At 42.1% G+C, this 14,798-nt stretch overlaps 2 long non-coding RNA genes across 2 annotated transcripts in view; one reads left to right on the top strand and one right to left on the bottom strand.

Moving 5' to 3' along the window:
* Positions 1 to 7,209: 7,209 nt before the first annotated feature.
* LOC137798752 (uncharacterized) overlaps positions 7,210 to 14,798 on the top strand; it is a 13,497-nt gene continuing 5,908 nt past the window's right edge. Inside the window, exons 1-4 of the long non-coding RNA XR_011079388.1 lie at positions 7,210 to 7,329; positions 7,427 to 7,464; positions 7,822 to 7,976; positions 9,216 to 9,251. This is a non-coding gene — a long non-coding RNA (uncharacterized lncRNA). The remainder of the gene's footprint in view (positions 7,330 to 7,426; positions 7,465 to 7,821; positions 7,977 to 9,215; positions 9,252 to 14,798) is intronic.
* The window catches only part of LOC137798753 (uncharacterized), a 2,703-nt gene continuing 2,292 nt past the window's right edge, over positions 14,388 to 14,798 (bottom strand). The window contains exon 4 of the long non-coding RNA XR_011079389.1: positions 14,388 to 14,501. This is a non-coding gene — a long non-coding RNA (uncharacterized lncRNA). The remainder of the gene's footprint in view (positions 14,502 to 14,798) is intronic.

The following is a 14,798-nucleotide window of genomic DNA, read 5'->3' as shown; positions in this document are numbered from 1 at the left end:
ATTGTGGGTCAGCAGCACTGACCTCAGAGACATCAGCGCTGTAGCTCTCTTGTGTAAATATCGGGCTGTTGTCATTGAGGTCAAAGACCTTCAGCGTCCGACTGTTGCTGATCTGCAAAAAGTATTAAAAAAAAGCAAAATATGAAATATTTGGTTTTCTCATGGTAATGAAATCCGTGCCACTTTTTTTTACACCTACCTTATTTGCGTCGTCGCATATGATGGAGTAATACAAGGTGGTGTCAGTCTGAAAGACATGAACACACGTTACTGACACTGAGGATGCGCAGAGAGGCGTTCAGGTTCGTAGGAAACTTGAGCGATAGAGAGACTCACGCCGGCCAACGCGTCCGCGTCCAGCGGCTTCTTGGTGCGGACCATCGCGGTGGATTCTCCCGGCGTGAAGCTCAGCTCCAGGAACTCCAGGTGTGCCGGGAAGATGTGGGGCACCAGCTTCACGCCGGCCGTGATGCCGCTCACCAGCTCCACGTCCCCTGCAGCGTCGCGGGAGCATCGTGAGAAGGACTACACTTAAACCCCCACGTGCCATTCGATGGACATAGCACTTCATTTTACAGTCAGGAGGGGAAACCAATGCAGGTCTTTCTCCTTCTGCATGATTTAGGATTCAAATTGTGCAATCTTCTATTTGAGATGAATGTTACTTACCTGTATATCCTTCATTCACAGAACCTACTTCTGCATTGCTCCCAGTAACACAGTTAATGGTTGAAGTACCTTAAAGGAACAGAACAAATACAAGTTAATAGAGAATAGAGAGATCACAGGCTCACATGACTGCACATAAAAGCATCACTTACTGGTTCCACTGGTATCAAATCATGCAGAATGTTTTGGTTTCATGAGCGCAGCTGTTGCTGAGATTTCTGCCTCCACAATACTACTAATGGAGGTACTTGTATAGTTCTACCTGTAGAGCTCGTGTAGTACCTAAAGGGTGAAGGATTTGGCGGCACCTATTGGTGAGGTCGCAGATTGCAACCAGATGAAACGTCTCCTGTGTGCCTGTAGGTTAACCACGGCGGCCGGCGCGAAAACGACCAAAATGGGAAAATTGTGGTTTGTCCCTTCTGGGCTACTGTAGAAACATGGCGGCCGCCTCCGTGAATGTACACTCTGGGCTCATTCTAAGGTAAAATGTATTAAAAAAAAAATCTTCACACTTTTTTTCCACTAAAGAAAATACACTCGTGAATATTATATTTTATTTCGTCCAATAGTTAAAAGCTGCGCACTGTACCTTTTAAGGTACTTTACGCCATTAAAAGCAAATATTTCAAAAAACACTAATACTGAAATAGCTTTGTTAAAAAGATTCAATGACAAACAAGTACATTAAAATATACTGTGTGTTTATTTTAGTTTTTGTGTGTTTATCTCATTCTGCTCTCAACATTAAAAACAACTTTTTATTACATTCTATTGTTTGAAGAATCATTTTCCTGTTTGTTACACACAAACATTGTATGTATGTGACATTGGACTTTGAACCATGACTTATTATTTCCCGCAGGTATACAGGTTGAGTCAGAGGGCACGGCAGATTTATGAAGAGTTATAAAACCTTACGCATTATTATCATAAAGTATCCTGGTATGAATCCTTACAAAACATTTGACACACTTCATTACGCGCGCTGATAATTAAGGTTTTCTTTTTTCTCACCGAATTGGACTGATCTGATCTGAGTGGTCGAAGGTCACTGAGATCTCACAAAACACACGCAAATCGCCCGACGCTTTCAGCAGTTTGACATAAATAGGCGACGCAAGACTCGCCCTCATCGATCAGACCGTTTTAAATCAAATCCGTTCCTGAAATCTATGAAAATTCATTGATTGCGGCTCCACTCACCAATCGGACTTCCAGAGACGACACACACACAGACATAGAGGGCGAGAAGGAGGCCGGTCGGGATCGGACCCCCGGTGTCCATAATCGTCTGGCTTGTGTTCCTTCTCCCCCTAAAAGAAATTCTGAACATCGACTGAACTAATCCACCTGGATCACGGCGTTAAGAAGCGTCTGCGGCTCACCTCGCCCCCTCCTTTTTTTTCCCAGCCCTCCAGCTTTATGGCCGGTTGTAAATCGTTACCGCCGCCAATGAGCAGCCGGACAAGTCTGAGTTTCATTTCACCTGAAGCGTGTTTAGGAATAGTGTGTTAAGTTCTGAGGCTACGTTTAACTATCAGGCCTCTGCTGCTGCACTTTTAGGTTTTAGAGTTGTTCTTTTTTTTTTTTTTACCTCTTTATACCTTTCATGTGATTCTTTATTGAGTTTTTCCTTTGTGGCGTATTATATAATGTTTACTGCCTCTTTGTTGACAGACTTCTCCTGTTCGAAAGAAGAAGTGTACACTTGTTTTATGTCTAATGGTTTCTATGTTACCTCCACTGCCTCTTACCCTTCTGCACATCTGACCTCTGGTGGACCTTGACCCCCGCTGACCCTATGCTAAAGTCTCCATCTTTAATTTTCAACTCTTGATGACGAGGCTAAAGGGGGAAAAAGAAGAAAAAAACAACTGGTAACATTTTCTAAAAGTGGAAGTAGTTTATCTCTGTCAACAGTCTTTCACACATCCTGTTGAGTGACCCAACCAGAGATGGTGCAAAAATACATCAAAAGGTATTTTGGTACAAAATATAACCCTCAAATAAATGTACTCTCACAATTTGGTATAAATACACTTTTGAATACGTGTTTATTTTGTCTATATATGTAATAGTGTTCCGGTTTGGGTATGTAATTTATTTATATATATATATATATATATATATATATATATATATATATATATATATATTATAATATAATGTGCACAAAGCTCAGGTGGACCTTGTTGATGGTCCTTCTTGAACATCTTGCTGAGACATGTCGTCCACCTGGCCACCTGTAGATTGTATAACATAATAAAACTAAGAATACTTTCATAATACGCCTTTTAAATCAAATAAATTGGATATTTAATGTTTTTTTTTAACAAATGTGACAACTCCTGTCATAAACTGGCTAACTGTGATCTGCCAGTAATTGATATGGCATTATGACATTCACATTGAGAAGATACAGTATACATTGGAAAACAGTGCAAGACTAGATGGACAGACGTCTCTTGATAAGGTTATCATCAACATACAAGCTCCCAATCCTTCCTTCCTGCTGCTGTCAGACTACACAACAAACACTTCAATCACTTTATTTTTGGTCACTTTAACCACTTTGACTGGTGCAGTTTAATACACTTTTAATACTGTTATTGTGGATTATTTGTTTCACTGTTTACTTATATTTATTACTTGTTCTTTTTTATTTTACTACTATCCCTTGCTGCTGCAATCCTGCAATTTGCGGGACGAATAAAGGATTATCTCATCTTCCTATAGCTAGCTACTCAACCTTGCTAAACACTAGCTATGCACTAGCCTAGACAGCATGCTTGGCATGTTAGCATCGATCGCTAGCTTTATATTATTGTTAGGTTAGGGTTCGAAATGTTTGGCTTAACAACTATTTCTGCGTTATACTTGTTGTGGAAATACCACAAATGTCGGAACATTAAACGCCCCCGTGTCTGGGTTCATAATATTATCCGTAGTCGCACATAGCTCCGACTCCAGGACAAGTGTCTGAATGAAGCTGCTTCCCATTCAGGCGGACCGGCAGCCATGTCGAATTTTGCTACGGCAGAATGGCGGTGACGTTGGGCGGAGCTTCTCCACGCTGATTGGCTTTCGCGACTCAGCGTCGGGTGACTTTTTCGCCAGAGTTGAAATATTTCAACTCGGAAAAAAAAGGCAAAAAAGTGAAAGAGCGAAAAAAATGAATATTCACAGCGCTTTTTCGCATCATTTGCGCCGCCCGACGAAAAATTTGCATTTTCACAACCATTTGAGTAAGTGCATTGACCCTGTACCCTGTACATTAGTGCCCCCACGTAGGAACTTCGTGTCTACAACATTGGTAAGTTAGGAGTACCCTGTACATTAGTGCCCCCACGTAGGAACTTCGTGTCTACAACATTGGTAAGTTAGGAGTACCCTGTACATTAGTGCCCCCACGTAGGAACTTCGTGTCTACAACATTGGTAAGTTAGGAGTACCCTGTACATTAGTGCCCCCACGTAGGAACTTCGTGTCTACAACATTGGTAAGTTAGGAGTACCCTGTACATTAGTGCCCCCACGTAGGAACTTCGTGTCTACAACATTAGTAAGTTAGGAGTACCCTGTACATTAGTGCCCCCACGTAGGAACTTCGTGTCTACAACATTAGTAAGTTAGGAGTACCCTGTACATTAGTGCACCCACGTAGGAACTTCGTGTCTACAACATTGGTAAGTTAGGAGTACCCTGTACATTAGTGCACCCACGTAGGAACTTCGTGTCTACAACATTAGTAAGTTAGGAGTACCCTGTACATTAGTGCACCCACGTAGGAACTTCGTGTCTACAACATTGGTAAGTTAGGAGTACCCTGTACATTAGTGCACCCACGTAGGAACTTCGTGTCTACAACATTGGTAAGTTAGGAGTACCCTGTACATTAGTGCACCCACGTAGGAACTTCGTGTCTACAACATTGGTAAGTTAGGAGTACCCTGTACATTTGTGCCCCCACGTAGGAACTTCGTGTCTACAACATTGGTAAGTTAGGAGTACCCTGTACATTAGTGCACCCACGTAGGAACTTCGTGTCTACAACATTGGTAAGTTAGGAGTACCCTGTACATTAGTGCACCCACGTAGGAACTTCGTGTCTACAACATTGGTAAGTTAGGAGTACCCTGTACATTAGTGCACCCACGTAGGAACTTCGTGTCTACAACATTGGTAAGTTAGGAGTACCCTGTACATTTGTGCCCCCACGTAGGAACTTCGTGTCTACAACATTAGTAAGTTAGGAGTACCATGTACATTAGTGCACCCACGTAGGAACTTCGTGTCTACAACATTGGTAAGTTAGGAGTACCCTGTACATTAGTGCACCCACGTAGGAACTTCGTGTCTACAACATTAGTAAGTTAGGAGTACCCTGTACATTTGTGCCCCCACGTAGGAACTTCGTGTCTACAACATTGGTAAGTTAGGAGTACCCTGTACATTAGTGCACCCACGTAGGAACTTCGTGTCTACAACATTGGTAAGTTAGGAGTACCCTGTACATTAGTGCACCCACGTAGGAACTTCGTGTTTACAACATTGGTAAGTTAGGAGTACCCTGTACATTAGTGCACCCACGTAGGAACTTCGTGTTTACAACATTAGTAAGTTAGGAGTACCCTGTACATTAGTGCACCCACGTAGGAACTTCGTGTCTACAACATTAGTAAGTTAGGAGTACCGTGTACATTTGTGCACCCACGTAGGAACTTCGTGTCTACAACATTAGTAAGTTAGGAGTACCCTGTACATTAGTGCACCCACGTAGGAACTTCGTGTCTACAACATTGGTAAGTTAGGAGTACCCTGTACATTAGTGCACCCACGTAGGAACTTCGTGTCTACAACATTAGTAAGTTAGGAGTACCCTGTACATTAGTGCACCCACGTAGGAACTTCGTGTCTACAACATTGGTAAGTTAGGAGTACCCTGTACATTAGTGCACCCACGTAGGAACTTCGTGTCTACAACATTGGTAAGTTAGGAGTACCCTGTACATTAGTGCACCCACGTAGGAACTTCGTGTCTACAACATTAGTAAGTTAGGAGTACCCTGTACATTAGTGCACCCACGTAGGAACTTCGTGTCTACAACATTAGTAAGTTAGGAGTACCCTGTACATTTGTGCACCCACGTAGGAACTTCGTGTCTACAACATTAGTAAGTTAGGAGTACCCTGTACATTAGTGCACCCACGTAGGAACTTTGTGTCTACAACATTAGGTAATTGGTCGGTGCTCCCTCTGTCTGTTTTGATCAATCATTTTTAGAGAAGCTCAAGAAGCCATTTTGTTTGTTTTGGTACTAGGGGTAGCCAGCCAGGCCTAGTTTTGTTTCCTTGATTTCTATTTGTTTGGCACGACCATGAACTTTCCCAATCCGTCCCACCTTTGTTATTTTGTTAACCAACCCCCCGTGTTAATAAATATTGTTTAAAAAAACGTTACTCAATCCCCTGGCTTTCTTTCCCTCATTCTTTGGCTGATCTGGCTGAAATAGGGGTTAGAGTGAGGGCTTTAAGGGCTACACCCAGATGTCACTTGTGTGTGAAAGAGGAACTTCCTGCAGGAGGAACCAACACTGCAGCACTCCCACCCTAAACTGGATGACTCGTTGTTTCGCCAGAAATGTAAAAACCTTCCTGTTTTCATCTACAGCCTCTCCGTCTGTTCATAAAGACAAAGACAAAGACAAAGATATACAATAGGCTTAAGCTTATAAATGTGACAGTTACTTACTGTGTGTGTGTGTGTGTGTGTGTGTGTGTGTGTGTGTGTGTGTGTGTGTATAAAGTACCCAAAAGCCATACTTCAGTAAAAGTAAAAATATTTTACTGGAAAATGACTACTTGAGTAAATGTCTGAAAGTATCTGATATTTACTGTACTCAAGTATCGAAAATAATTTTCTGATATTAAATGTACTTAAGCATTAAAAGTTAAAGTACAAGTAAATGCTGTTAATAAAAAAAGCAAAGGGTCAGAATTTTGAGAGTTTTGAAGTTTATTTTTTTAAGTGCTGTGGTCACATGACCAAGAACCAGGAGTTGTGTTGATAAAATAATTGTGTTGGCTGTGATCCATCCAGGAGCAGCAATGTTCAACATAATATATTGTACATAAGTATACTTTTAAACGTATTATCATAGTTCTCCAAAAAGGGAGTCTGGTGGAGGGAGTCTCAGAAGACCTTTTTCTCTTTGTTGATGTCAGCTCTCCATATTTGTTAAGGTGGTGTACATGCTTTCTCTGAAACAGTGAGAGAAAGACATGTTGTGAGTGTAACACCGTTAGCTAGCCCCACTTGCTACACACCACCTGCATGCATCTCCAACTCAGGCGCAGCTCAAATCGTAACATTGCGCTCTTGCGGCTCCAGTCAATCTCAAGAGATGAATAAACAACAAACAAATAAACTACTGAGGAATATAACCGTGTCTCACACCCCAAAATGTCCTTCTGAAGCAATAACGCAGTCGGTGGCCTCCAAAGGTCACAGCTGTGGGAGTAACAGGATGCTCAACTTCCTCAATGAGACGTTTCAGAGACGCAATAGAGGAGCTTCTCCTTGATAAAGAGGCTCCCTCTGACTGCAGCTTCACTGAGGAGGAACCAGATGACACCACATCGCTCTCCACCAAAGCAGGTAAGACGAGCTTTAGTGCAGTAACACTGAACCCATGTTTTTGACTCAATTTATTGTTTCATAAATACTGGTGGCCTTACATATTTTGTCTTTACAGACTCTTAACATTTTACAAGCTGATCAATTCAACAAAAGGTAATAAAGCCTTTTAAATGAGACTTTGTCACCTCTGCTGAACAATGACCTGATAATGGCATCCCCCATGATTGTGACGAGTCAAGCTGCTTTACAGAAGTACAATATTTCCCTCAGAGAGGTTTAGAAGTGTAAAGTAGCAGAAAATATTAAAACGCAAATAAAGTACCTTAAATTAGTGGGAGATGGATTGAAGTTTCTTTTACCTTTTGGTCCCCCCCCAATCTAAATATCAGGTGGCAGGAGGCATGAGGAGGCGAAGCTTGGGTTAAATAAAAGCAAGCCGCTGCAGACTGTAAGCGATGTGAGGTTGTAATGCGTATAGTTATTATCATGATGATGTCTGTGCACCCTCAGATGGCTGGACTGAGCTGGACGGCTGTGATGCTGAGCTTGTTGCTGTGTGTTGGGAACTGTGAGGATGACGTTCCAGGACCAAGGAACTTTGAGGCTAACTTTCCAGGACCAAGTCTGAAGCAACTCAAGGACCTCGTTGATGACATCTGGATCTAGTGAGTCATCTGGTATTAAACAGCAGACAGGTTGATGGACTTCTTCCTCCTTTCTTTTAAACAGAACACGGCCGACAGTCCTCTCCGTTGTGTTTAAGACCCGTTTAAGACCAGTTGAAAGCCAATTTAAAACCATTTTAGTGTCAATTTAAGACGACTGCTGTGCTTGTGTGTGTGTAACTTGGTACACAATTCAGCAGTAAGTCAAACTCCAATTAAATGAATACGGGAGTCAGGATGTAGCCTCCAAGCTCCAGATGCTTTATTGTGCAGCATCGACGTACACAGGTCAAATAAGAGTAAAACTAAAAACAAACAGAATAGCACAATGAGCAAGTCTGTGCTAAAACAAATACTCACAGAATACGATTTTGAAACTCATAAACACATGATGGATGGCAGTGGATGATTTTCAGAGACCATCTCCTTAAAACTACCACATGGTGCTGACTTCCTGTTCAAAGAGCATGTCAAAATAAAAGCATGTTAACAACACAACCAAAAAGGCCCCTGGGGGCAGAACAAAGACCCTTTAAAAAATAACTTTGAGCACTTTTAAAAAACAAAGTTTACAAAGTGCTTCCACAGATAAGCAAAGCAAAGACACAACTTAAATGGCGGGAAACAAAAAACACCATACCATGAAGGCATTGAACACAACTAAACGAAACAAATAGCCAAAAAGAACAGTAGAAAACAAATAAACACACAAAACCATGGGTTTTAAGATATGATTCAAAAGAGGTTATTGGTTCTGCCAGCCTTATCTCCTCCGGAAGGTCGTTCCAAAGTCGAGCAGTCCTGAGGTCACCGGGTTGGCAGCCGAGCTGCTGCTTTCTGGACGAGTTGGCGGCGAGACAGATTGGTTTTGGGAAAATACAGCTAAGCATTGCGGGAAGAGTTCGATCCGGAAAGATAAGATTAAATTTACTGTAAAGTTTACGTAATTACATAAACCTTTGTAACCTCAAAAACCTCGCTGGCACTTTTTTGCGTGGCCGAAACTTTTCAGAATCAGAATCAGAATCACTGTTGTGTTAATAAATACACTTTACAAAGTCGAATTTCAATAAAAAAAACACACTTTTCATTTCATTTTTTTTACTTCTGTGTTTCTGCTAGAATATCTTTACATGCATTGAAGTTTAAAAAACATAATTTTTCTCATTTCTGAACTTCTGTTCTGTATGAAACCATCAAACATTGACATGAGGTTGTGTGTCTGTGTTCATTCTGCAGCTACATCCCAAGCTACAAACTCCACCACAGGGATCAGTAAGTTAACATTACTCATGAAGTTCTTTTCAAAATAAAAGACTAGACAACAACATCCATCACAGACTGACAGAACAAATGCTACATTATGTAATATGTACTGTTCACCATCCAGGATTTTACACTTTTTAATTCACAATGTGAAGAAAAGATTCTGGATGAACATTTACATTTTGACTTTTTATATTTAATCCCCAAAAGAGAAAATAACAGACGTCTGGAGTGACACATGACTGAAGTCTACAGTTTAATTTGGTCCCATTACTTTAACAACAAACCGTTTTGCTTGACGTCTTGTGTGTCTGTTCTCTTTGATGAAGCTTCCCCATGTTCAGTCTGGCGGTCAGCATCCCATACGACAACAACAAGGAGAAGTACGACGTCAGTGGAATCAAAATCACCGACCCTCTTCACACGGTGGAGCGTACGATTTTAAGATGTGACGTGTACAGGGGCACGAGGATGGTTGCAGCCACAGTTCTGAAATTTCCCAATGTCGTGAATCAGTGTCCTGATGAACTAGTACCACAGACTAAGCTTCTGGATTGTCATGAAACTTCTGTGACGTGGAAAACGTTTGAGGAAGCCTGCCCTCATGCATTTCAAGAATTTAAACCTGATCACGCTGAGTACCGCGCTCTGACGGCCTTCAGCGCCTTAACAAATCTAAACAAAAATGATTTCATGCTCTTCTACGTTTTTGCTTCCCCGTGCGTTGACAAATGTGCAAGCGGAGATCATCCCATGAACATTCTCGAAAGTATAAATCAGATTACGCAATGGAAGAACTACGCCGTCGTGTTTACTGAAGTGTTCACAGCCGAAGGTCATCAATCAGATGAGAAACACCGCAAAGAAGCGCTTCTGCGGCTCGGGACATACGTGGGCGTCCACGGGAAAAGCATCGGGATGAACAACATATTCCGCTGTGACGCGAATTCCTGCAGGAGATGCTACAATAGTGAGACGAAAGATGTCGTCCCCGTCTGTTACAGAGCTCCCCGCAACAACGATCCATCCACTTCATTTATAGAAATATGTAACGATTTGTGAGGTGAAAGAATTATAATTAGATGCTGCTTCTGATATTTTGAAATAATTTGCCAAACATCAGCGGTTTGAGACATACACACGCACGCACACACACACACACACACACACACACACACACACACACACACACACACATCTTCTTTTAGGAACGTTTTTCATATTTAAAACCACAACACAATGTGTCAGGACATCAAACTCTAAAGATAGAAGTGTGACAACATCAGGATGAGAAGGAAGGAGTAACAACATAACAATGTACCAATTTTACAATGTATCAATGTAACAATGTAATGATGTAACAACCTAACAATGTAACAACATAACAATGTGTCAATGTACCAATTTTACAACATAACAACGTATCAATGTAACAATGTTAACAAGCATCCAGCACCAACTTTCCACCATTGTTCAGTACTGACTCATGTCCCTCGTGTCTCCTCTGTAGAGTGATATCAAGTCCTCTGATGTTCTGTTATTTCTCATTAAAGCTCAGCATCAACTCTGATGTGTCCGTGTGTCATTTCACAAGCTTGGATCTTCTGGGAGAAACAGTTACAGATAAACATTTCTTTATCATCAGTATGAATGTGGTGAACAAATGACTAAGTCAGTAAAACACGACACAGTTCAACAGACACACAAACCTCATCCTCCAAAAGGATCATAGAGTTGAATCAGCCGCTCTTTGAACACGTGATCTATGTTAGCAGCTGTATATAGTTTTCACAAGGTATTTTTACATGTGCATATTGAAGCATAAATAAAGATAAACAATATAACACTTTTAATTCTAACATTGTTAAAACCACCGAGCGTCTGCAGGTGGCGGTATAATATAAAAAGTACACCGGTGTAAGTTTGTCTTTTACTTCTTTGAGGTCATGGGACAGGTAACAAAGCGTCATCCTGGACACAGGATCCTCTCTGGAGGACCTGGAGCGTGCATCGGCCTGTTTGCTGACGAGGTTTTCTGCTTTTTGTGCCAAACGTTTAGTTTCAATGCAGAACAAAACGTTCCGGTTCATCAAAAGTAACCTGATGGAAGTCGATGGAGCGAAGACGTCGTCGCTAAATGTCTCTGGATGCGACTGAAGGAGAGGGCGGGAGCTTTTTTTAGGAGGAAAATGTCTCTCACATCTCCCCCGAGCCCAAAGGGATAATACCCATTATGCCTGTTTAGTCAGATTCCAGTCAAAAACACAAAGATGTTCAGTTTACGATGACATAACATAGAGAAATGCAGCAAGTGAACCACATGTCTTTACTATGGAAGACCATTCCTGACACACAAAAAAGAAATAGGACCAAAAATAAATAAATAAATAAAAAATTAGGACCAAAAATAAATAAATAAATAATTAGAAAAAAAAAATTAGGACCAAAAAAAAAAAATTAGTTTTTTTTTCGTTGTCTTTTTTTTTTTTGTTGGCTTGAAAAAAGGCAACGAAAAAAGAAAAAAAAACCTTTTTCTTCCCAGGAGAGAAATGAGAACTTGACTAATGACTACAATTGTCAAACTTACAGTTACAGCCTAAATATAATTGGAGCTAATATATGAACACACAAAGTACATTGTTGTTGTTGTCATTGTTGTTCCATTGACCATTTTTAAGAACTGAGTAAAATGCAAAGTCCACACATATAATAAATGAATTATTTACTTTAAAGTAACCCATCAATAGGCTTACAGGTGGTTGACATTGTCAAGAGCACTTGAATATAAAACAGTGTTTGCAATGTTAAATTAAAAGAATACGTGAATTGAAAAGAGATTGGACTATTTTGTGACTTGTACTTGTTTTGTTGTGTGAACAATACATATTTACATTTAAATGAAAGTATTGTAAAACCAAAGTGATGAAATATTGTAATGCTTTGATGATTTTTTTTTTATTTTCGTCAAGGAAAAAAAAAAAGGCAATTTTTTTTGTCCTATTTTTTTTTAATTTTTTTTTGTCCCTAATTTTTTTTTTTTTTGGTCCTAATTTTTTTTTCTGCATAATTTTCGTTCTTTTTTTTGGTCCTATTTTTTTTTTTTTGTGCGGGAATGGGCTTCCATACTTTACAGCTGGAACTATGTAAACCAAGGATCTGACAATCTGACCTCTGACCTTTATGTTTGACTGTCGTCCTGTGAAAGTGTCTGAACGGACTTCATGGGACTGAAGGCTTCTGGGAAGAACTTGACAGGAGCACTCGCTGTCATGTGACTCTTAACTCACAAAAACATCATGAGAAGAAGTTGTAAGTTCTTTTTCAAATGTGGAAATGGTGTTTAAGTGTGGAATAAAAATTTAGAAAATCTGAATGTAGACATGAACTCTTGATGTACGCTGACAGGACTTCCCAGCATGCAGTTCTGTGGTATAATTTTATAAATGTGAAACCATGACTGAAGTTCCTGTCTTTGACAGCTGAGTAGCTCCGCTCAGTGGGCGTTAGGTTATAACTGTGGGAAAAAAAAAGTGCTGCCAGTATGTTGGCCAGGCCCGCCATAGCGCCAGACCTACTATCAACGATAATTAAGAAAAAAATTCTATTTTTTTTATTTAAATTTGAATATTTTTAATACTCGACAGGCCAGATTAAAATGCCCAACAGGGCTCTGCTCCACACGTTTATATTCATGGCCACCACATGGTAGCACTGCACTGCAGGAGTTCACAAATGACCAACACACACACACACACACACACACACACACACAAACACAAACACACACACAGAATTGATGCTGAGCAAAGCTTTAATCAGAGAGAACACAGGGTTTGGCAACGCGTTACAGACACAGAGCGACAAACTAAATGAAAACAAGCTGTTCACCGACTGTTTGAACTGAATGTTCACCGCCAGTGAGCTTCACTGGGCTGCTGTCCTCTTCAACCTCTGCCACGTCTTCCTCCTCCAGACTTGCTTTGCTTCCTTCCCTTGCCACCTTTTCCACGTCTTCCTCCCTTGCTTTGCTTCCTTACTTTGCCACCTTTTCCACGTCTTCCTCCCTTGCTTTGCTTCCTTACCTTGCCACCTTTTCCACGTCTTCCTCCCTTGCTTTGCTTCCTTACCTTGCCACCTTTTCTACGTCTTCCTCCTTTAGACTTGCTTTGCTTCCTTACCTTGCCACCTTTTCTACGTCTTCCTCCTTTAGACTTGCTTTGCTTCCTTACCTTGCCACCTTTTCTACGTCTTCCTCCTTTAGACTTGCTTTGCTTCCTTACCTTGCCTTCCCCCGTTTCTTTGCCACCGCCTGTTAGTTCACTTATGCCTGTGGCAATAGCCGAGCCTACACCTCCACCCGTCACTTCACCTCCACCCGTCACTTCACCTCCACTTGTTACTTCACCTCCACCCGTCACTTCACCTCCACTTGTTACTTCACCTCCACCCGTCACTTCACCTCCACTTGTTACTTCACCTCCACCCGTCACTTCACCTCCACTTGTTACTTCACCTCCACCCGTCACTTCACCTCCACCCGTCACTTCACCTCCACTTGTTACTTCACCTCCACCCGTCTCTTCACCTCCACCCGTCTCTTCACCTCCACCCGTCTCTTCACCTCCACCCGTCACTTCACCTCCACTCGTCTCTTCACCTCCACCCGTCTCTTCACCTCCACCCGGTGCTATCGTTTGTGCTCCGCCGCCTCCGCCCTGCTCCGTGTTCGCCGGGGCGTCGCTCGCCACGCACGAGGGCGTGACCCCTCCCCCCGACGCGCAGCCGGTGCACCTGAAAGCTTCACCTGCGGGTTCATAGCAGCGGAACATGTTGTCGAGCCCGAGTTTGGAGACCGCGAGCTGCTGGAAGGACTCGGCCAGTTGGGACGCGTCGGCGTCGGGAACAGCGGCGACTTTGGAAAACGCGAACGCGTAACCGCTCCACTTCTGCGCGACGGCGGCGACGTCGGCGGCGACGTCTGCTCCGTCGCTCGCGGCACAACACGGCGACTCTTCGGAGTAGATGACGAGGACGTCGCCCGGGCCGCCGGGCGCGAGGGTCTGCGTGCCCCGCAGCACTCGCGCCACGGCCTCCGGCTGCGCCGCCGCCACCACGCGCGCGCCCTGGTACACGTGACCCTGCGAGAGCGTTTCTCTCACTCGGTCCGCCGGGTCCCCCTGGAGGAGCTGCGGGAGAGACGCCGCGTCCTGCTGCTGCGGGACGCTCACGGCCAGGCTGAAGGCGCCGCCCGGCGCGAACCTGCGGAGAAACGCGTCCGTGAAGGTCTGGTGGTCTGTTTCCTTACGCCCTGAACAATGCACCTTGAATACATACCTACGTACGTACGTACGTACGTATGTACGTACATTCATTATATATATAGGTATATGTATATGTATATATATATATATGTATATACATGTATATATATATATGTATATATACATATATATGTATATACATATATATATATATATATATATATATATATATATATATATATATATATGTATATACACACACATATGTATATATACATATATATGTATATACATA

Source organism: Clinocottus analis, unplaced genomic scaffold, assembly GCF_023055335.1.
Source record: "Clinocottus analis isolate CAN_PGR_092001 unplaced genomic scaffold, fCliAna1.0.p SCAF_31, whole genome shotgun sequence".
Classification (NCBI taxonomy): Eukaryota; Metazoa; Chordata; class Actinopteri; order Perciformes; family Cottidae; genus Clinocottus; species Clinocottus analis.
Note: the sequence above shows the minus strand (reverse complement) of the source record. Positions and strands in the feature narration are given on the sequence as shown.